At 41.8% G+C, this 21692-nt stretch overlaps 1 protein-coding gene and 1 pseudogene across 2 annotated transcripts in view; both read right to left on the bottom strand.

The window, feature by feature from the left end:
- The window catches only part of LOC124552597 (stress response protein NST1-like), a 160660-nt gene that overhangs the window by 44045 nt on the left and 94923 nt on the right, over window positions 1–21692 (bottom strand). The window lies entirely within an intron of this gene.
- LOC124552762 lies at window positions 9081–9198 on the bottom strand (annotated as a pseudogene).

The raw sequence follows: 21692 nt of genomic DNA, 5'->3' as shown, positions 1-21692 counted from the left end.
TCAGGCTGATACTGATCTTCGGCCTGACATGGCTGCTTGTCCTGTTCCAGAGGTTGCCCCTCAGTCTGCAAGATCCGGGCAGTTGCAGAGGGTGGGCTTACTGGTAGTTGGGAGCTCCAACGTCAGGCGCGTAATGGGGCCCCTTAGGGAAATGGCAGCAAGAGAGGGGAAGAAAACAAATTTGCACTCCGTGTGCATACCGGGGGGAGTCATTCCAGATGTGGAAAGGGTCCTTCCGGATGCCATGAAGGGTACAGGGTGCACCCATCTGCAGGTGGTCGCTCATGTTGGCACCAATGATGTGTGTCGCTATGGATCGGAGGAAATCCTCTCTGGCTTCCGGCGGCTATCTGATTTGGTGAAGACTGCCAGTCTCGCTAGTGGGATGAAAGCAGAGCTCACCATCTGCAGCATCGTCGACAGGACTGACTGCGGACCTTTGGTACAGAGCCGAGTGGAGGGTCTGAATCAGAGGCTGAGACGGTTCTGCGACCGTGTGGGCTGCAGATTCCTCGACTTGCGCCATAGGGTGGTGGGGTTTCGGGTTCCGCTGGATAGGTCAGGAGTCCACTACACGCAACATGCGGCTACACGGGTAGCAGGGGTTGTGTGGCGTGGGCTGGGCGGTTTTTTAGGTTAGATGGCCTTGGGCAAGTACAGAAAGGGCAACAGCCTCAACGGGTGCGGGGCAAAGTCAGGACATGCGGGGACCAAGCAGCAATCGGTATTGTAATTGTCAACTGTCGAAGCTGCGTTGGTAAAGTACCGGAACTTCAAGCGCTGATAGAAAGCACCGAAGCTGAAATCGTTATAGGTACAGAAAGCTGGCTTAAGCCAGAGATAAATTCTGCCGAAATTTTTACAAAGGTACAGACGGTGTTTAGAAAGGATAGACTGCATGCAACCGATGGTGGAGTGTTCGTCGCTGTTAGTAGTAGTTTATCCTGTAGTGAAGTAGAAGTGGATAGTTCCTGTGAATTATTATGGGTGGAGGTTACACTAAACAACCGAACTAGGTTAATAATTGGCTCCTTTTACCGACCTCCCGACTCAGCAGCATTAGTGGCAGAACAACTGAGAGAAAATTTGGAATACATTTCACATAAATTTTCTCAGCATGTTATAGTCTTAGGTGGAGATTTCAATTTACCAGATATAGACTGGGACACTCAGATGTTTAGGACGGCTGGTAGGGACAGAGCATCGAGTGACATTATACTGAGTGCACTATCCGAAAATTACCTCGAGCAATTAAACAGAGAACCGACTCGTGGAGATAACATCTTGGACATACTGATAACAAACAGACCCGAACTTTTCGACTCTGTATGTACAGAACAGGGAATCAGTGATCATAAGGCCGTTGCAGCATCCCTGAATATGGAAGTTAATAGGAATATAAAAAAAGGGAGGAAGGTTTATCTGTTTAGCAAGAGTAATAGAAGGCAGATTTCAGACTACCTAACAGATCAAAACGAAAATTTCTGTTCCGACACTGACAATGTTGAGTGTTTATGGAAAAAGTTCAAGGCAATCGTAAAATGCGTTTTAGACAGGTACGTGCCGAGTAAAACTGTGAGGGACGGGAAAAACCCATCGTGGTACAACAACAAAGTTAGGAAACTACTGCGAAAGCAAAGAGAGCTCCACTCCAAGTTTAAACGCAGCCAAAACCTCTCAGACAAACAGAAGCTAAACGATGTCAAACTTAGCGTAAGGAGGGCTATGCGTGAAGCGTTCATTGAATTCGAAAGTGAAATTCTATGTACCGACTTGACAGAAAATCCTAGGAAGTTCTGGTCTTACGTTAAATCAGTAAGTGGCTCGAAACAGCATATCCAGACACTACAGGATGATGATGGCATTGAAACAGAGGATGACACGCGTAAAGCTGAAATACTAAACACCTTTTTCCAAAGCTGTTTCACAGAGGAAGACCGCACTGCAGTTCCTTCTCTAAATCCTCCCACAAACGAAAAAATGGCTGACATCGAAATAAGTGTCCAAGGAATAGAAAAGCAACTGGAATCACTCAATAGAGGAAAGTCCACTGGACCTGACGGGATACCAATTCGATTCTACACAGAGTACGCGAAAGAACTTGCCCCCCTTCTAACAGCCGTGTACCGCAAGTCTCTAGAGGAACGGAGGGTTCCAAATGATTGGAAAAGAGCACAGATAGTCCCAGTCTTCAAGAAGGGTCGTCGAGCAGATGAGCAAAACTATAGACCTATATCTCTTACGTCGATCTCTTGTAGAATTTTAGAACATGTTTTTTGCTCGCGTATCATGTCATTTCTGGAAACCCAGAATCTACTATGTAGGAATCAACATGGGTTCCGGAAACAGCGATCGTGTGAGACCCAGCTCGCCTTATTTGTTCATGAGACCCAGAAAATATTAGATACAGGCTCCCAGGTAGATGCTATCTTTCTTGACTTCCGGAAGGCGTTCGATACAGTTCCGCACTGTCGCCTGATAAACAAAGTAAGAGCCTACGGAATATCAGACCAGCTGTGTGGCTGGATTGAAGAGTTTTTAGCAAACAGAACACAGCATGTTGTTATCAATGGAGAGACATCTACAGACGTTAAAGTAACCTCTGGCGTGCCACAGGGGAGTGTTATGGGACCATTGCTTTTCACAATATATATAAATGACTAAGTAGATAGTGTCGGAAGTTCCATGCGGCTTTTCGCGGATGATGCTGTAGTATACAGAGAAGTTGCAGCATTAGAAAATTGTAGCGAAATGCAGGAAGATCTGCAGCGGATAGGCACTTGGTGCAGGGAGTGGCAACTGACCCTTAACATAGACAAATGTAATGTATTGCGAATACATAGAAAGAAGGATCCTTTATTGTATGATTATATGATAGCGGAACAAACACTGGTAGCAGTTACTTCTGTAAAATATCTGGGAGTATGCGTGCGGAACGATTTGAAGTGGAATGATCATATAAAATTAATTGTTGGTAAGGCGGGTACCAGATTGAGATTCATTGGGAGAGTCCTTAGAAAATGTAGTCCATCAACAAAGGAGGTGGCTTACAAAGCACTCGTTCGGCCTATACTTGAGTATTGCTCATCAGTGTGGGATCCGTACCAGATCGGGTTGACGGAGGAGATAGAAAAGATCCAAAGAAGAGCGGCGCGTTTCGTCACAGGGTTATTTGGTAACCGTGATAGCGTTACGGAGATGTTTAACAAACTCAAGTGGCAGACTCTGCAAGAGAGGCGCTCTGCATCGCGGTGTAGCTTGCTCGCCAGGTTTCGAGAGGGTGCGTTTCTGGATGAGGTATCGAATATATTGCTTCCCCCTACTTATACCTCCCGAGGAGATCACGAATGTAAAATTAGAGAGATTAGAGCGCGCACGGAGGCTTTCAGACAGTCGTTCTTCCCGCGAACCATACGCGACTGGAACAGGAAAGGGAGGTAATGACAGTGGCACGTAAAGTGCCCTCCGCCACACACCGTTGGGTGGCTTGCGGAGTATCAATGTAGATGTAGATGTAGACCACCAGCGTACGTTGTTCCCACATGATGCCACCCCAAAACAGCAAGGAACCTCCACCTTGCTGCATTCGCTGGACAGTGTGTCTAAGGTGTTCAGCCTGACCGGGTTGCCTACAAACACGTCTCTGATGATTGTCTGGTTGAAGCCATATGCAACACTCATCGGTGAAGAGAACGTGACGCCAATCCTGAGCAGTCCATTCGGCATGTTGTTGGGCTCATCTGTACCGCCCTGCATGGTGTTGTGGTTGCAAAGGTGGACCTCGCCATGGACTTTTGAAGTTGCCCATCAAGCAGCCTATTGCACAGATTTTGAGTCGTAACATGACATCCTGTGGCTGCACGAAAAGCATTATTCAACATGATGGTGCTGCTGTCAGGGTTCCTCCACACCATAATCTGTAGGCAGTGGTCATCCATTGCAGCAGTAGCCCTTGGGTGCCTGAGCAAGACATGTCATCGACAGTTCCTGTCTCTCTGTATCTCCTCCATGTCCAAACAACATCACTTTGGTTCACTTCGAGACGCCTGGACATTTTCCTTGTTGAGAGCCCTTCCTGGCACAAAGAAACAATGTGGATATGATCAAACCACAGTATTGACCATCTAGGCACAGTTGAACTACAGCCAACACAAGCTATGTACCTCCTTCCATGGAATGATTGGAACTGATTGGCTGTCAGACCCCTTCCATCTAATAGGCACTGCTCATGCATGGTTGTTTACATCTTTGGGCGGGTTTAGTGACATCTCTGAACAGCCTAAGGGACTGTGTCAGTGATACAATATCCACAGTCAACATCTTCAGGAGTTCGGGGAACCAGGGTGTTGCAAAACTTTTTTCGATGTCTGTATTTGTACACACACTGCCTGACAAAAAAAGTGAAGCCCCTAGAAACACAGGAGAAAACAAAGTTCAACTTCACAGGTCAAGAGGGTGTCTGTCTTATTTCAGTGATTGCAAAGAATTTCACAGTATGAGCCCACTTGCCAGGACAACTTTGCACCCTCTCTGGCCTGGATGCATACACTGATTCAGATGGGAATGGTGTCATAAAGCCATTGTATTCTCTCCTGAGGCAAGCTGGCCCACAACCATTGTATCTGGGCCTTAATATCCTGGGTAATGGCACTGGGACGGATTAGATGTCCGAGCTTGTCCCACACATGTTCTATTGGAGACAGAGCAGGGGATACTGCTGGCTACGGGAATACCTTAATGCCACACAGGCAGTTCATAGAGACATGGCACGTGTGGATGAGAAATATCCTGACAAAATACAGCACCATGATACTGTCACACGACAGCTAACACACGAGGACAGGATGTCTGTGGCATATCTTTGCGCCATCAGAATTCCCTCTATCACTAGCAACCTGAGCTGAAGTCACGCCCAATGGCTCTCTAGACCATGCATCAGGGTTAACACTGTTGTGCCATTCCAAAACATTGGAAGAAGGGGACTCCTCTTCAGGTCGCTGCCCTACTTGCCATCTACGGTCATCCAGGGTAGAGCAAAATCGTGAATCATCACTGAATATGATGCAAAGCGATTCATCAGCAGTCCACGCTTTCTGGTCATGGCACCATTCCAAATGCACCAATTCATGTTATGGTGTTAATGGCAGCCTACATATTGGATGGTAGTTCCCTGTTTCAGCTGCTGCTAGCCTCTGACCAATGGTGCAGGATGACACAGAACATTGCAGGGAGGCCATTACTTGTTCTCAGGTAGCAGGCGCAGATGTGAAGCAGTTACCACGTTCTTAGTGCATAATAAGGTGATCTTCCGTTGTGGTGGTCAGACAAGGTTGACTGATACAATGAACATGCCTCCCTCGTGTTCCTGCACAGTCCAACATCGATACAATGAACATGCCTCCCTCGTGTTCCTGCACAGTCCAACATCTGACCACTGTCACGTACAAATGCCCCACACATATGAATATTGCACAATTTGACCAGCTGGCCAAACAGACATCCACAAACACACCTCTTTCAAATTCTGTCAGGTGCTCATAAGACTGTCTCACACGAGTACATGGATATCTGTGTTCTCTAATGTGATCACTCAAAGTCTGATGTTGTCCATCCCCTTGAATACCCTTCCAGGCCTAGTGACAATCCTAGACACAAACGACACTAATGCACTCTGGTGGACGTCATATCTGTCTACATCTATACTCTGTAAACCACTGTGAAGTCCACAGAAGAGGGTACATCCCAATGTACTACTTATTAGGTTTGTTTCCCATTCCATTCATTTATGGAGTGCAGGATGAATAATCGATTGATTGCCTCGATGTGAGCAGTCATTATTCTAATCTTATCCTCACGATCCCTATGTGATCGATACATAGTGGTTTGTAGTACATTCCTAGAGTCATCCTTTAAAGCCAGTTCTTGAAACTTTGTTAATAGACTTTCTCAGAATAGTACATCTATTTTCAAGAATCTTCCAGTTGAATTTCAATTCCTTCAATAACTTATGACACATTCCACCGAATCAAACAAACCTGTGACCATTTATGTTGCCCTTATCTGTACATATTCAAAATCCCTTGCTAGTCCTATTTGGTACAGGTTCCACACACTTGAGCAATATTCCAGAACCGGTTGCACGAGTGATTTGTAAGCAATCTCCTTTCTAGACCGATTGCATTTCCCCAGTTTTCTATGAATAAACTGAAGTCTACCATCTGCTTTACCCACAACTGAGCCTATGTCACAGAGAACTGCAACTCTAATCATTTACATATGCACCAATGGTGCGTACGTTTGCAGATTCAGACTGATATGCGACTATATCTTCTCGGTGCTCCACTTCTTTTGTCTGGCAGTGTATATGAATTTCCAAGTTTCTTAGATAATTTCTGAAAAATAAAGTAGCATGAGAACAGTCTAAACATGACAGGGAATTTTACAAAACTACAAGCTGTGTTTAACACAGGACACTTTTCAGCTGTCCATTCGAGGGGCTGCTCACATGGATGGGCTTGTGGTCTGCCCAGCTACAGAAAATATTCCAGCCAGCAGAAGGCAACCAGTCACAGGCTGATCGTACCTGTTGCCAACAATAAATTCGACAAGGTTAGTGAGTCCACAGATACACCCAGCAAACCTCAGGAAGCTGAGTAAGGCAGGACAGAAGGGGATAGAAATGACTGAAGGAAACAGCATTTCTCTCATTTACACATTCTCATAGCTGCAGTCAGCAGACCTGTGTTCGCATTATGGTGCTAAGTGAAATGCCAGTAATGGAAACTGCACATTTCAATTTTATATAATGTTAACCATTATTCTTGTAAATTACCTAACGTGATGTATTGAGCAATACTAAAAGCATAAGCATTTTACATATTTCACTGTTATTATTATCATTAATTCCTAGGCAACTGTGGTACATTCATTGTGAGGGTGACGGAAATTTATACTTGGTGGGTGGGGGACTATGGATTCCCCACTGACGGGCAGATATGCGTGCAGGTGGCTTTGTGCCTGACATATGCAGCTTGAACGATATTGCAGTACCTGTGTCACTTTGAATTATGATGCAACGTCTGAAGGAACATTTCATTGTAATTTGAAACAATACAGGCACTGCAATATTGTATTTATCTGCAGACACCGGGCAAGCAAATTTCAAGTAAAATTTCTCCCCTGGGATTATACGTAACGGATGTATGAGTACAGAATGTAAATACATGGTTGATGACATATGGAAGTTTGGGTCTGGCCCTCGTTGAGCTCACATAGCTTAATGCTAAGGCAACTGCTCATGATAGGCAGGAAATCTAAGTTCGAGTCCTGGTTCGGCACAAATTTTCACTGTCGTCATTCCATTATATAGCTGATAGTTGTGCAACTGCGAATATATTTCATGTACACAGCTTGTTTCCATTACAAGAAGGGCAGAAGTATAATAATGTGTGCCAGGAAGAGAGGAAGGCTCCTCTTTACCCAAATCCGATCTGAGACAGATGGCTAGTTGTAGTTTCCCACATACTTTTTTGTGCTCCTCATGTATTAATATTAATACTGACCTCAGGCCTTTTGAAGATGGTGTAGCTATCTATAATGAAATAAAAAAGCTGTGCAAATATCCAGTCAGGCCTTGATAACATTTCAAAGTAATGCAAATGCTGGCTAGTTACTTTAAACATGCAGAAATATAAAACTATTCACTCCACACAGCATATGAACACAGAATCCTATGATTAAGATGCCAATGAACTGCAAGATACAAAAAAAAAAAAAAAAAAAAAAAAATTGCTTCTCCTGGTAGAATTTTGATATATCAGTATCACAATTTCAGGCATTAAAACACAACACACCAAGAAAAAAACAATATCTATAGGATAGATCTATAATGCGCTGTAGCACTGAAACTGCATATTTGCGCAATAAGCAAGTATACATATGATACCCACCAAATGCAACATACAGCTTGGGAAACTGTGGAATTGAGATTGCGCTGTACAATGGGCTTTTGTTACACGATATTGGCACAGGACATGTGACCTACTCAGTCAATCAGAACAAAAAATGAGAGCACGTTACACATAATGTAATTAGCCAATCATATCATCACATTCCCTATGCTCGAGCACACAAACAACAAAACGTACAGTGCCAAACAAAGCAATGCTGGAAATTGAAGGCACCAGTTTTCCCAAGAGGCACGTAACTGTAGTCACTAGTCATTGTTTGCAACATTCTTTGAAAGAATTGTTGCATCACTGTTCTGTCGGGCAGATAAGGTTTACCCACTTCAACAAAAAAGTGACGTAATATTTTTTTCTGGCAATGGGCTCAAAGGAAGATATACCACCTAGGTGACCTGCGAAATGTCTGGTCTTTCTGCCATACCGCAGGAAGGCATCTCTCTATGTCTCGTCACATTCTCTCCACATTCTGTGTGTGAACGGAATGATCATTTGGATCTACAAAGTTCAGTCTATGGTTCACTCTAAGATGCTGAAAACTTTCAGTGTTGTATGAACTGAACCAGTCACTAATGATCATTGTTCTAGGAAGGATCTTTTCTTTGATTATTCTGAACAACACTTCCATAATCCAAAATTTAACAGGCTAAAAGTGGGAATTTTTCTACCCCTGTTGAATTCCACTGAACACCCAATTTCCTATGATTTCACTGCAGTTTGTCACCATAAGCAGAATTTTTTGCTTTCACATTTGTTGGCTTCACCAACTCACAACCAAACTGTTGCATTTCAACCTAATCTGGACCTCTGGCAAGGTTACAGATCAGCCTGTCACCAGTACCATGGTTTTTACTTTCACATTCGTTGACTTCGCCAACTCTCAACCCAACTGCTGCGTTCCAATCTAACTTAAAAGCACTCCATTGTCAGGCCACGAATGGCCTACCGAGACCATCCGACTGCCGTGTCATCCTCAGTGGCAGATGCGGATAGGAGGGGTGTGGGGTCAGCACACCGCTCTCCTGGTCGTTATGACGGTTTTCTTGGCCAAAGCCTCTACTATTCGGTCGAGTAGCTCCTCAATTGGCATCATGAGGCTGAGTGGACCCCGAAAAATGGCAACAGCACATGGCGGCCTGGATGGTCACCCATCAGAGTGCCGACCACGCCCAACAGCGCTTAACTTCGGTGATCTCACGGGAACCGGTGTAGCCACTGCGGCAAGGCCATTGCCGTCAATCTAACTTAGACCTGTGGCTGTATTACAGATCAGGGCATGTGCTGGCATAACCTAGACCTCTGGCTATGCTACACGTGTTACCACAATAACTCCTTTTGCTTTCCATGCTTTGGCTTCGCAAACTCACAAACAAATTATTGTACTCCAGCCTAACCTAGACCTCTTGATATGTTACAGATCAGTCAGTTACCACAACCAGGTTTTTTGCTTAAATGAGTGTGAATCCTAAAAATTATGTAGCATATGGTACAGAAGTGGTAATTCACATACACTATAGGGAGCTTCAGAAAGAGGAAGTTGCATTTTATAAATATTTTAGAATATCAAAGCACCAATTTTTTCACTTGCTGCTCAAATTGCACCATAAATTACTAAATGGAACACAGTGTTACAAGCTGCCATGAACCCCATGGAAAATTGGTTTGTTTAAGGTTAAGCTTAGGTGCCAGTCGTGTCCAAATTTTTGTGCAATACGCATTTCTCTCTCTCAGTACCTTTCCCTTAAAGATTTATATATGTTTTCTTGACACTCTGTACTTAGCTTTTTATAGTTCCAAGTGCCTTGTTTGTACTGGGATTAGCAAGTGAAACCACACATACACGACCACTAGTGCTTGCAAAATTGTTTCACGCGCACTCTACATCGCTACTTAACAATATACAAGCCGGCCACAAATACATATTTCAATAAATAACTCTAATATGTTACGTGATGTACTTCACAAAAATGGAATTTTGCTACTGTTCCGGTGTCTGGAGGTTTCAATCAATTTCTGTACGAAATATTACAAATGCCAGACAACCTACAAATACATACTAATCAGTCTGATTCTATCCACAGTAGTCTACTTTTTTCATTTCAAGTTACGGCTGTACTGCAATCCATTCATTGTAAAATATCAAATACGATACTGGTACGTATAAAAATTCACTTTATAAATGTAGTAGAGGGCAACTAATTTAGTATGCTTATGTCGAACATTTCGGACTGGTGCCTCACCGTTTCAATTACTCTTTCTTCATTCATTATCAAATCATAAATTTAAACAAAAAGTTGCGAAACGAAACAATTTACAAAAAAATAACAAAAATAATGAATAACAAATATTTTCAACCGCGAAAAGCGCGACGAAACGAAGAACGGAGATATGCGCATCGCTGTATAACGGGAGGAAATGAACTTCGGGGTTATTCGACCAACAACGGATGGTGATACCAGCAATCAAAACTTTCTTCCAGACAAATCTTGATGGTACTGCGGCGTTATGTGAAGGTCAGTGTGGATGCTGTCCTTTGAAATGCATTGCGGAATGTTTTGACGGGGCGTGACGTGACTGCCAGTGTGAATTGGCCTTAAGACGATGAACGCTTTAAAATTATAACGTTATCGTAAACATACATTATTTTGTGAAGTATCTAGACAACAGCTTATACGGCTAAAGTTTGCAATGGACCGCCCTCGCGCAGGTGTTGGCAACGCCTGTGCGTGTAGCCGTGTATGATTAAGAGCAAATGTGTCGTTACTTTTGCAAATAAAACCTGATCACTGATCTTCACCCAGACACTTTCTTAGCCCCATGCTTTAATTTTAAAAAAAGCAAAAAAAAAAAAAAACATATGAAATATTCATTTACAATTCAGCTATTCCGCCATCTTAGATTTCCCCGACAGTCCTTTTTACCTCTTAAACTTTTATATACTACTGCCGCAGAGCGTAATAAAATAAATTATACAAATAAATAATGCACTGACGCTGAAGTGTACAAAGGAGTCTGTGACAGAGTATTTTTTTGTTTCCTCTGCGGTACATAGGTTGGCAATGCGTCAAGTAGCCAATGGGAAGATAGTTTTAGGTATCCAATCAGAATCGATAAAAGAGACGATGTAGTTCGAGCGGCTAAATTGAAACTATTCCAAGTTCCTCATGTCTGTTAGGTTAGTGGTTTTCATAAATTTTGGTCGACAAAAGTTAGACACTTTTCATTTTCTTAACTGAAATGTAGTTTGTGGAGACAGATAGCTTTGTAGCGTGCTTCGACGTCTACGTTAGGTTGAGAGGTGACACTCTGGTTGTGAGTTATCAGAGCTAACAAACGTGATTTGAAAAGAAGGAATTTCTTGAAACGGAGGTTTTGGTGACAGACTGATATGTAGGGTAATGTGGTGTGTGTGTTAGTTTAAAAGTTTATTTTTTGCAAATTAACGGAAGCAACGGCTGATGAAGTACGGCAAAGGTGCTCGGCTTTATTTTCCGGATAGTTGAAGTAGTCATTTGGAAGACGGTCAGTGATCACAGGTAACGTACGTCTCAATTTACCTACATTGTCATTTAGGCTAAATATCGTGCCACAAATTTATTTATAATGTACGTCTCACATTACTTGCCATTTTCATTTTAGCCACAGTGTATATAACTTGCCACAAATTTAGTTTTATTGTTACGTCGACTACCTTGTTAGCATGTGATTATAACGTTTATTATTACTATCATTATTTGAATACAAAGCGTATTTCCTCTTTATATTGATTCCAGGATATGAAACAACTGGTTGCATTTGTTCCTACGAGACTCGTCTGCCCGCTAGTCTCTCATTAGTTATTTTGAAACTGCTGCTAGCATTATGGACACCCTGCGGCCCATATCACCATGTGTTAAAGCCACAACTCGCGGCTTGGGCTGTCAACATCGCTCAGTTAAATGGGTAAGTTTAGCCACTGCCAATGATTTATTAGGGCTGTGTTGGGTTCTGATCGAGTTTTGAACGGCCTGCAATCTAGTGACTTTTGTTGGTTCTGTTACTGTTATCGTTTTTAATGCGCTGTGGATTTTAATAATATGTATAACTGTGACACAAGTACTGCAATATCTTCTAGGGCGTAGGTCATTCGTAACAACGGTAAATAATTGCTCAATGAAAGACTGCAATCATGATTCTGTCCAATTCTCGAGCTTCCGCTCGTCCCGCAATGTAGTGAGGTCTATCTCCAAGACTAATGTTGTCGCTGTAATTCATTCTCGCGATAGAGATTACACTTTATTACTATACATTTCGTTTATTCGGCATTTAATTAATAATGAAATCCCTTTATTGTTTCATCTGAACGTTGTCGTCTTGTGTTCAAACTGATTAAAATCTGGTAAAGTTTTTGTCATTCTAAAATATGAACAGGTATTGAAATACTCATTTGCAACCTAGCATTACCGTCTCTCATAAACAAATATAATGTTATATACTGGGTTCAGTCAAGTAATTTTTTCAGACGGACAATATTTTCGCCTTTGTTTTCTTACAAATCAGCAAAAGCGTTTATAAATTCATTATACATACCGGTCCTTTATGAGAACTCTTATTGTAAATTTGTTCAAATACAATAACAGTTTGTGCAGTGGACGGATTTAATGCTATTTCCTCCATTATTTCACTGAATTGTTAAATTTTAAGCAGAGCCATGGCTTATTGTGGCTACTTCGTAGTTCTTGCATATCTCTTACACTCACGCCGCGTGAGTCTAATGTCACGTGATCGTTCGAACAAGCTTGATACTGTATCGTACACTGCGGCGTATAAGGAAATCTGGAGCCTGTTGCAACGCGAGTATCGTTTGTCCGGCCCTACGATTAATAGCTATAAAATTATCGACTACGTAGGTGACGTGGTTGTTCTCCGATGTGGTCCTCTTTCCGAATGGATAGGAAACGTATGTGACTGCTATGTAATATCGCCAGGGGAGTGACGGGCCAAACTGTAATATACGACCCGGGAGATCCGGGGAAAACCCGGGAATTTTTCATTGTTTTAGTTTTCAGTTAAATTTTCGTAATTTTGACTGGTAAGAACCAATACTCTAACGAAGGGTATTACTGTATCCCACTAACTACAGAATAATACTGCAGCAATAAAACATGAACGAGAGAAAAAAATCGAAAATAAAACTTAAATCGCAAAGGAAATGCGCCACATATAACAAAACACAGTGCTGATACAAGCGTCTGCCAACTGCAAAATGTGTCAAAGGCTTTAGGAACACTACATTCGTTTAAGCCGTTACAGGCGGACTCATGCGCATGCGCAGTTGAGTCGCGTATGGGTAGTACCTTCTCCCGATTCTGGCTACATGGCTGTTGGCTATGTAAGTAGTCGCAGCAAGCAATTGGATGCTACATGGAAAACTTCCAACTGGCGCGCCCAAGCTGACAGAAGTGTATGCGCAGTAAGTGAGGATCGGGGGGGGGGGGGGGGGGGGGGCAAACCGTGGTATGTGACGTGGGCGGCAATTTCGTGGAGGGAAGGGGGGGGGGGGGGGCACCGCAAGCTCATATTCTTGAGGGAAAAACCTTGTTTCACAAAGCGCCAAGCATCCTGCGCACGTCGGTCTATCGATTATTCATATGATTTTGAAACACATCCCTGTTGGTTTTTGAACATTTTTGGATACATTCTAAAGTCATTTCTGAATTAAACATAAGTTGATTTTTGAATGCGTGCATAGTGTACGTGATGTCTCTGTCAGGGGAATCCTAGTCGCATCTAGAAATAAACTTTCCTGCAGACAAAAGGGCACGGAGCTATGCGAGCTGAGCGGAGTAATGCCGAATGGATGAATGCCAGTCGCTGTCTGATTACGTGGTTGATTGGGTTTGCGGATGATCATCGTTGTTGTGATTACTAGCGAAATCACAGATTCAGACTACAAGAGTGGAAATAAACGACTAACAGGAATAACAAGTAATAAAGATTACGTATTTTCTTCTCGGTGTATCCAAGAAAATGAAATTTTGACAAAATTTTTGGCCAGATCGCTACCCTAGTACGTGCCAGTTGTACAGTCCCCGGCTAGCAGGTGGAAGCAGCGCGAAAAACGCGTTCTATGAACATGTAACAAAGCTTAACCGGAGAACAATCGCGGGGTAACTAAACCGGTGTTCTGGCAGGGTTAGTGAAGTTAATCGGCGAGTAAGTTTTGACAATGGCAGAAATAGTCACAGAATTGGTGATGACAAGATTGTTAGAACGAGGAAGACGATGAAACAGGGACATCACACAAATTATGGAAGAATATGACTGTTCCAAATTGTAATAAAAGTTTTGTACTATAACTTATCGATCTCATGCATGAGAAACTGGAGCGTATAATGAAATGTGATACTATTTCCTAACGTAACATTTTTTGCTCGTAGTAGGGCTAATAGACATTTGATATTGGTAATTCATGAATTATTCTGTCGTGTTATAAAAATGATCATTTGGGCCAAAACAGTCTCGTTTATTTGATGTGCTGCAATATTAGAACGCCCATTTTACCGACCAAACAGTGACAAAATAGACGCAATCAGATTGAGAAATCACACCAGTCTTGGGTACTATTTGTATTATAGTAGCCAACACGAAAATAGGGCTTGAAGGTCATCTCGCCGTCTTACAGCATTGCCATTTTTTTTATACTGATAATTTCAAATGTTCGTAAAAATTCAATGAAAAATATTGGGCAGCTCTATTTTTAGTCAAGAATATACGGAGTACTCCAAAAGAAAATTCTCACTAGCTGCTAGGAAAAAAATGAAAACCTTTACAAGAAATTTTTTAGGAATGTAAGTTTTCACTTCAACCTGTGGTAGTAACCGAATCATTAATGTAATTGGACTGAAAAAAAATGAACATCCTCAAAGTTTACAGATGCATATGCTACGTCTTTTATTTCGGAAACATAAAAGTATTCTGCGATAAAAAATAAAGTATTGTAAGAGGTGTGAAACTGTACCGACTGCGTAGGGAAAAATGTAGTCCCTGATGAATTTTCGTTCTGTAGGACTGCGAAGAAACTTCCCGCGAGAAAGTTCTTAAGAAAACCACAAAATTATTTTTGGTAACATTTCAGACATCATTATTGTATCGTATCACGTACAGAGGCAAATTACTTCCGCGATATTCCGTGCGCCAGCCGTTGTGGCCGAGCGGTTCTAGGCGCTTCAGTCAGATGTTAAGTCCCATAGAGCTAAGAGCCATTTGAACCATTTTTGATATTCCGCGCGCAGCAGCGCGCGAGTCATAGGCCGTCGTGAAGAGTTTTGTTCGGACGGTTCGCGTTAATATGACCGAGAATTTTCCCTACTTCCCGAAAACATTTTACTGGCTGCTAATACATATCCTTCGTCATTTCATCCATCACTCAAAACGCCAATATACGCTACACAAAAGTAATTGTAGTTAATTTTGAAGCCAATATTTGCACTGAGGTCGAGCAAAATATTTGTTCGAAAGGTTTTGTAAAACCCAAGTTTTATCTAAATTTGCTGTAAGACTATTATTATCAGCACGCAATACGTGCTTGGTACACAAAATCCTCGTTCTTACTACTGCAATGTCCCTGTCTTGTGTTACAAATTTCGTCAGTCATTACAGTTTCTGAATTAAAAACAAAGTGGGCAGTGAAGACAGTGCATTGAAGTGACTGGCCAGAATAGTCAATTTTATTTCTCTAGCCAATGGCTCTGAGCACTATGGGACTCAACTGCTGAGGTCATTAGTCCCCTAGAACTTAGAACTAGTTAAACCTAACTAACCTAAGGACATCACAAACATCCATGCCCGAGGCAGGATTCGAACCTGCGACCGTAGCGGTCTTGCGGTTCCAGACTGCAGCGCCTTTAACCGCATTTCTCTAGCCATCGGATACTTTCCTCTGTCATACTAAAGTAATACAATTCTACGTTCTAGCTTTTTGTAAAAGTCGTCAAATATCATAGATTTCTATGTTCTTCTCGGAGAATCAGAATAGGTGCTGGGACTGTTCTGATGTTACTGCACTGTTTATATATACAGTCGATACAGAAGCACCACAACGTTTTGTCATTTTATGAACTGCACTAACCTAACCTAACCTAACCTAACCTAACCCTTACTACGAAACAGCCAGTAAATCCTTGCATGAAAAAAAGAGTTAAAATTCGAATATACAAGTAAGCCAAATGCAGTAAGATTATATCAGAATGTAAAGACATTTGATACAGGTTTTTAGGAAAAACTTGTTAAGTAATGCAGAATTGACAATGTTATTTTAATTGATAACTATTGTCGAGTAAACTAATCGCCACCAATTGTGATACATTCATCAGGGGTCTACCGTAAGTGAAAAACATTCGCAGTATGTCCTCTATAACTGAATTGAATAGACAAACATTTAAATCAAGTCATCTTTTTACATAGATGGCACTTACCTGAACTTAAGGATCTTCTGGCTCCGTGTCTTCAGATTCACTGTCGCTTGTTTCAGCCAAGTGTATCATCACAGATTCCACTATCGCGTCTCTTAAAGCATGGTTCAAGAAATCAGTTTCTTGCAATGCTTCTGCGTGTTTTACGCATTGTTAAGAGCTTCGTGTGTTAGCTGCTCGACATCAGAAAGTTTGAAAGTAGTATTTGTTTTCGCTACTTCTCGCTTTACTTGGGCCCATATCAATTTAATGGGATTACACTGGCAGTGATACTGTGATCGACATACAACTTGGTGCCCCATTTCGCTTGCCAGTTGATATAATTCGTAAGTCTTTTTGGCACCTACGACTTCTTCCTCAGACAGAAGTTCAGCCTACGTTTCATCAACTGAAAATGAAACATTCTTTCTCTGTAACCACTCCATAATATCTGTCTTGCGCCAATTTGAACGGGACAGCTTTTCTATCTGAATGGAGTGGTAGCTTCCAGCGCAGACAACACTCAAATAACCATTTCTTAAAAACTTTTCCATTCATTTCTGAATGGTAATCGGATTGCAAAGAACTTTTGCCACCACGAAAAACAAGTCTGGCCTCTGGTATGAAGCCTGTGGTTGATGAACCAGCGTGGGCGATGATTAATCGGCTACCTCTACCGATAGTCACTTTCAAACCGCCGTTTCCTTTGGAGCTGTGCCATATATACCTATTGGTGTGGTTCTGTGATACACAAGTTTCATGCAAGTACACTACAGGCATGGTGTCTTCAGCACGCAACAAGTGCATTCTACGCAAAAACTTCGCTCTTGCTGCTGCAGTGTCTCTGCGTGCCATTAAAAATTTCCATACGTCATTACACTTGAATCGGAAACCAAGGGAGCGGAGAAGACGAAGACCGGAGGTCTCAGGGCCCGAGTAATTAATTTTTTCACGGAGGTCAGCCCGTATTTTTTAGCCGTTGGATACTCTGTCGTAATATCCAAGTACAGTTCTACGCACATGCTCTTTGTTAAAATCGTAGAAGTCGGTCTTTTCTGTTCACGTTCGTATCCCTTTCTTGGGGAATCGAAGCACTTTTTGATGTCTGGAGATTCTGCCAATGACACAGATTTGCTAATACGGCCTCCAGTTGACTTGGTGACACCACACGCTTTAGCAGTAAGTTTATGAACTTGCGCAAATTTTAACTTATTCCTCGCCTCTTCATTGTCGGCCAGATCAGTAAAAAAGTTGAGTGCATTCGATATGATAATTTTTGATTGTTTATGAATGTCTTTCCGCCCTTTACGCACGCTGACCGGAGGAGTATTACAAGTAGGCCGTTGCTCCTGCATTGTTGTTCACCACCCATCACACGTCAAAGCACCTTTCTAAAGACAGTAAGACACTGAGATCAGACGTGTACACTCGATATAGCACGGTAACACTGAGCTTTCATCTGATCTGACCTACCGCACTGCTAATGGTACCTACATGGCAACAATGCCGACGGGCGGGCGAATCACAGCCCGCAGCCCCTCCTGGCGGCATGCAGCGGCCGTGACCTTGAGAACATTACTTTCGTGCCGGCCTTTTTTTTTCTTCTTAATAACAGCTTTTTCAGTATTAGACTATGACATTTCCATTTTTCATGTAGCAAAACGTTTGACGAACTTTCATGCGGTAATAGATTATTTTGCAGAAACGAAAGCACACCGTGTAAAGATGTAGCAAGATTAGAGAGAAGAAAATGCTGGGAACTAAGGATTGAATTAATGTGTACTGTCTTGCTTGTCTCTTGTCTTTACTGATTTACGGTATCCTATATTTAATTTTATGCCACACGAAACAGCAAGTTATTGGCTAATAGGCAATAAAGAGTGCAAATTTTCTGAAGAGTTCTTGCTCTCCCGATTACAAATGATCCCATCCAGTATTAAGCGCGAGCACCTTCTTTTTTTAATGGGGTGGGGGGGGGGGGTGCAGAATGCTGTGTGAAGAGGATGGCACTGCACTTTGGCACACTTAAGACCAAAAAACATGTCTTACATTTCCTCTAGCACATATGTTTTATATCTTCAGAAAGAAGTGCGCTACAAAGTAAACATACTTTTGAAATTTTTTTAAATTTTTGACATCCTGTCTCAAACCCTCGAAGGAGGAGGAGGGGGGGGGGGGGGACACACTATCTAGTATTGCCCCAGTTCGGAAATATCGTAGATCAGGGGGTGATGCGCAGAGCAGTCTGAGTTATAGTGAGGAAATGGGTAGTCTCCACGTGACCCGTGTTTCCTTTTTGTTATTTTGTTTCCTGTTCGTTTAATGCTCTCACCTCAAATGAAAATAAAACGGATTTTTGTGGTCGGGAGCTGTTGTTGTTGTGGCCTTCAGTCCAGAGACTGGTTTGATGCAGCTCTCCATGCTACTCTATACTGTGCAGTGTGCACGCTTCTTCATCTCCCAGTAACTACTACAACCTACATCCTTCTGAATATGTTTAGTGTATTCATCTCTTGGTCCCCTCTACGCTTTTTATCCTCCACGCTGCCTTCCAATACAAAATTGGTGATCCCTTGATGCCTCAGAATATGTCCTACCAAGCGATCCCTTCTTCTAGTCAAGTTGTGCCACAAATTCCTCTTCTCCCCGATTCTATTCAATACCTCCTCGTTAGTTACGTGAGCTACCCATCTAATCTTCAGCATACTTTTGTAGCACCACATTTCGAAAGCTTCTATTCTCCTCTTGTCTAAACTATTTATCGTCCGTGTTTCACATCCATACATAGCTACACTCCATACAAATACTTTTAGAAAAGACTTCCTGACACTTAAACATATACTCGATGTTAACAAATTTCTCTTCTTCAGAAACGCGTTTCCTGCCATTGCTAGTCTACATTTGATATCCTCTCTACTTCGACCACCATCAGTTATTTTGCTCCCCAAACAGCAGAACTCATTTACTTCTTTAAGGTTCTCTATTCCAAATCTAATTCCCTTAGCATCACCTGATGTAATTTGACCACATTCCATTAACCTCGTTTTGCTTTTGTTGATGTTCATCTTATATCCTCCTTACAAGACACTGTCCATTCCATTCAACTGCTCTTCCAGGTTCTTTGCTGTCTCTGACAGAATTACAATGTCATCAGCAAACCTCAAAGTAAATAAGTTATAAGAACTGCAACCAGTCACTTTTTTGAATAATAATGCTTTATTCCATGAACCGGTTTTCGAACCTTTTCAGGTTCATCTTCAGATGGTTTCGGGAAGATCCGGGAAGTTACATCATTACTGGTATTAGCATAATGCTGGGTACTGGTTCTATGGCAGAAAGATGGGTCACACTTTAATGTATCGCCGTGACTATAGCTTATCTGTCGATATGGATGTAAATTTAGTTTTTACTTACTGCGACAGTATAGGCGGCTTTTTTCGGTTAGTGTCCATCTGTCTGCCTCCATTTTGATGTCCAGAACCCTTTCACACAAGCTATATTAATTCTCACTTTGACAGTGACCCTTTTCCAGCATGCAGCATGCGCTTTGCAACTGTTGCTTGTAACAAAGATCTTGACAGAAAGATATGGCATAGGCCAATTTTGTACAGAGATGTAATTTGTTGTTATTTACATGTATTAAAGTCGATATAAGGGCAAGTATTTAAATCAGAATGGCGATAGCATGAGAGCACAAGATAAAATAAATAAATAAATTACTACAAGAACAAATTTCAGGCGATCTGATATCTTATTTCTACTTGTATATTACAGGCAGTTTATAGTTTTTTTTTTAATAGCGATTATCATGTTTGGCATTAACATGAATCACAAGGAATCAATAATACAGAGTTATTGTATCTGCAGTGAGATGCAGCTGTCTGTATGACTAGGACCAGTATATTTAAATTAATATCAGATCTTCAGATATTAATTTAAATACTGTCCCAGTAGGTAAAAACTAAATTTACATCTATATCGACAGATAAGCTATAGTCATGGCGATACAGGAAAGTGTGACCCATCTTTCTGCCATAGAACCAGCACCCAGCATTATGCTACTACCAGTAATTATGTAACTTCCCGGATCCTCCCGAAACCATCTGAAGATGAACCTGAAAAGGTTCGAAAACCGGTTCATGGAATGAAGCATTATTATTCAAAAAAGTGACTGGTAGCAGTTCTTATAACTTATCGACATTCAATGTACAGTCACGGTTCTAAAATATCCTTAATGGATAAGCATAATGAAAACCTCAAAGTTTTTATTTCTTCTCCATAGATTTTAATTCCTACTCCGAATTTTTCTTTTGTTTACTTCACTGCTAGCCTCAATGTACAGATTGAATAACATCGGGGATAGGCTACAACCCTGTCTCATTCCCTTCCCAACCAGGCTTCCCTTTCATGCCCCTTGACTCTTATAACTGCCATCTGGTTTCCGTACAAATTGTAAATAGCCTTTCGCTCCGTGTATTTTACCCCTGCCACCTTTAGAATTTGAAAGAGAGTATTCCAGTCAACGTTGTCAAAAGCTTTCTCTAAGTCTTCAAATGCTAGAAACGTAGGTTTGCCTTTGCTTAATCTATTTTCTAAGATAAGTCATAGGGTCAGTATTGCCTCACGTGTTCCAACATTTCTACGGAATCCAAACTGATCATCCCCAAGGTCGGCTTCTACCAGTTCTCCCATTCGTCTGTAAAGAATTCGTGTTAGTAATTTGTAGCCGTTTATTAAACTGATAGTTCGGTAATTTTCACGTCTGTCAACACCTGCTTTCTTTGGGATTGGAATTATTACTTTCTTCTTGAAGTCTGAGGGTATTTCGCCTGTCTCATACATCTTGCTCACCAGATGGTAGAGTTTTGTCAGGGCTGGCTCTCCCGAGGCCATCAGTAGTTCTAATGGAAAGTTGTCTACTCCCGGGACCTTGTTTCGACTTAGGTCTTTCAGTGCGCTGTCAAACTCTTTACGCAGTATCATATCTCCCATTTCATCTTCATCTACATCCTCTTCCATTTCCATAATATTGTCCTCAAGAACATCGCCCTTGTATAGACCCTCTATATACTGCTTCCACCTTTCTGCTTTCCCTTCTTTGCTAAGCACTGGGTTTCCATCTGAGCTCTTGATATTCATACAAGTGGTTTTCTCCAAAGGTCTCTTTAATTTTCCTGTAGGCAGTATCTATCTTACCCCTTGTGAGATACGCCTTTACATCCTTACATTTGTTCTCTAGTCATCCCTGCTTAGCCATTTTGCACATCCTGTCGATCTCATTTTTGAGACTTTTTAT

Source organism: Schistocerca americana, chromosome 10, assembly GCF_021461395.2.
Source record: "Schistocerca americana isolate TAMUIC-IGC-003095 chromosome 10, iqSchAmer2.1, whole genome shotgun sequence".
Lineage (NCBI taxonomy): Eukaryota > Metazoa > Arthropoda > Insecta > Orthoptera > Acrididae > Schistocerca > Schistocerca americana.
Note: the sequence above shows the minus strand (reverse complement) of the source record. Positions and strands in the feature narration are given on the sequence as shown.